At 41.5% G+C, this 3,178-nt stretch overlaps 1 pseudogene; it reads left to right on the forward strand.

Moving 5' to 3' along the window:
* Positions 1–2,204: 2,204 nt before the first annotated feature.
* LOC102836074 lies at positions 2,205–2,841 on the forward strand (annotated as a pseudogene).
* Positions 2,842–3,178: the final 337 nt, after the last annotated feature.

The following is a 3,178-nucleotide window of genomic DNA, read 5'->3' on the forward strand; positions in this document are numbered from 1 at the left end:
TCTTTCTCTAAATGGAAACAAATACATACCTAAATAAGTGAGTGTGAATTTTTAAATATACATAGTACTAGCTGTTCAAAACTACCAGCTGTTCCACGGGCGAGATGAGGCTTTCTGTTCCCATAAAGATTTACAGCCTCGGAAATTCTGTACAAGGTCACGAGTCGGAACCGACTCGACGGCACACAACCACCACCACCAGAAGAAGACAGCATAATTACAAAAATTCAACTATGAGATAAAAAATAACAATATGCCAAAAAATTACCTGTCTTTTTTTAGATGAGCTCTCACTTCCACTTAACAGTTTCTCCCTATGTTTCTCTAGTTCTTTCTTCCAGTTCTGCAAAAAGGGTATAAACACTATCAGAGACTATCTATCCCTTCTGGTAACAAATTTACAACACATCTAACCTAGAGAGAGGGTCATTTCTTCCTTTCCTCAATCCTCTAATACTGTTCACCCATCTTTAGACATGGCACCAGTTACCAGTGCCTTTAAAGATCCTGTATCTCCTCACCCTAACCCCTGAAAAATCATAGCTTTCAAGGTTCTTCTCTACCCTACAGGTCATGGACCCCAACAGGAACTGCCTCTGATTAACATCAAAAGACACATAGTTGTCAGAACCTTTGCACCTATTGTATCTCTTCAAAGAAAATGTTCAGAGGTCCAAGTTCTCTACTGTTCACTGAGAAAAGGAATAGGTACTACTAGTGAAGCTGAGGCCCCTTTACTTTATCAATAAAGATGGTTAGATTTTTCAGACTATAGGGATTAAACTCTACTGTGGTTGAAACACTACATTCATGTTTGTAATCAAAATAAGTAGACACCGCTATGGAAATTGCAGCTAGGATGGTGGTAAGGAGAAGACTCTACCATTAGTGTAGATCATTTAAATTGCTTAGTATAAGATGGTTACTCTCTAAATTTTTAAAAAAAGCATTACATCTCCATACAAACCTGTATTTCAAAATAACAAAAACACTTCTATAATACCAAGCCTACTTAACCTATAAAACTGAGTTGTATATATCAGGTAGAGCAGAAAGCTGACTTTAGGCTATGGTCTAGTGTTCAAAATAAGTAGAAACAAATACATGTCTAAATAAGTAAGTTAGAAGTGACAAAGGGAAGGGAAGAGGAAAGGAGAGAGATTCCCAGAACTACAAGAGATAGGTTCAGTTAGAACATCAGTGTTAGGAAGGGATGGGAAGAGGAATGGTGGAGGGTTGGTCAATGGCCAAGCCGTCAGCTGAGCAGACAGACAGAATTCAAAGTGGACAGCAGCTACAGTTAAAGCCCCAAGTTTCCTGATGAACTGGTAGCTGAGGAGAAAGACTCAAGAATGACTGACTAGTATTAATCCCTGATTAGCTCAGGAACAATGTCTGTATGTCTGTATTCTGATAATAGACACCATTGTTTTGGCCTCAATGCTGGCCATGCAATTCAAACTGGCCTGAAGCCAAGTACTTCCCTGGGAGCTTCTAAATTGAACTGGAAGAAGAAAACTCTGTTTTAAAAAACTTGTTTTCCTTTTGAATCAAAGCTGTAAATACACAACTCTGAAGAAGATAAGAAATGTCTCCTGGGGGCCACCCACCATTGCCTGTAGCCAATTGTGTAATAAAAGAGAATGAAGGTGAAAAGCAGGGTGCAGCAGGGGTAATAAGAAACCGAGGGTGTACTGAAGAAACATCAAATCTTGGTTCCAGGATTCTCAGTCCAGTATAATCCTGACCTTCTCTCCCTCCTTTATAGATCTATACACCAAAATATTCGTATTTTTGTTTACACAAATTCAAGGTGTATGTGTCCCAAAAACCTAACACAGTTACATTAAAAAGGAAATTTTACACAAACTGGATGAGAGAAGAAGAAGAAAAGAAACATAGTGAGCAGAAAAACTCAGTACCACCAACCAAAAGTTAAGAGGCAAGCTACCTGGGCAATAATTCACACCAACACAAGTCTCCAACTGCTGTATTTAAACGAGCAGACTTACATCATTTTTCCTCTCAGTAATTCTTTCATAAAAAATAAATAAAACTGGAGGGAATAGGGTCTTTTTGACACCAACTCTCAGACTCCTAAAAGTCAACTTTCTGTTGTTTTTTTTTTCTGGTAGAAAACAAAAATATAAAATATATGAATGAGCTACTTGGCCATTCTCCTTCGAGGAGGGCCTTAGCCAGCCATGGCGCCCAGCCGGAATGGCATGATCCTGAAGCCTGACTTCCATAAGGACTGGCAGCAGCGAGTAGCCACAGCGATTCAACCAGCCGGCACAGAAGATCCGCAGATGCAAGGCCCGACAAGCCAAAGCCCGCCGTATTGCCCTGCGCCCTGAGTCGGGACCCGTCCGGCCCATTGTGTGCTGCCCCACGGTGTGGTATCACACCAAAGTCCGAGCAGGCAGGGGCTTCAGCTTGGAAGAACTGCTGGTGGCTAGCATCCACAAGAACATGGCATGGACCATGGGGATCTCTGTGGACCCCAGGAGGAGTAACAAATCCACTAATTCCCTGCAGGCCAATGTTATGCGGCTGAAGGAATACCGTTCCAAGCTCATCTTATTCCTCCGGAAGCCCTCTGCCCCCAAGGAGGGAAACAGCTGTGCCTAAGAACTCAAACTGGCCACTCAGCTGACCGGACCAGTGATGCCCATCTGGAATGTCTACAAAAAGGAGAAAGCCCGGGTCATCATGCAGGAAGAGAAGGACTTCAAGGAATTTGCCAGTCTCCGCATGGCCCATGCCCATGCTTGGCTCTTCGGCATCCGGGCAAAGAGGGCCAAGGAAGCTGCAGAGCAGGATGTGGAGAAGAAAAAGTAAACCTGTGTTGTTGGGGACCTTCAATTAAAGCAGTGGAGCCTCTTCCCTGGCCCTCAAAAAAAAAAAGAATGAGTTCGCCTCCTCCGAAAATAATCTCAAATGGCTGCTCCACTCTAAAAAAAAAAATCCATATGGCAAACATAGCATCAATGATACGGCAAGAGATTCACACTTAAAATAGATATTATGATAATAGGGGAAAAGGGACCAATTGTTAGACTTGGCAAACAGATCAATGCTAAAAGAGCTATGCCTAAGCCCTCAGTTTAATAAAAATTATTTCAAAAAATTTTTGGAAAGAAATCATTAAAAAAATTCAATTTATATAAAAATAATT

This window comes from Chrysochloris asiatica, unplaced genomic scaffold (genome assembly GCF_000296735.1).
Source record: "Chrysochloris asiatica unplaced genomic scaffold, ChrAsi1.0 scaffold11349, whole genome shotgun sequence".
Taxonomy (NCBI): Eukaryota; Metazoa; Chordata; class Mammalia; order Afrosoricida; family Chrysochloridae; genus Chrysochloris; species Chrysochloris asiatica.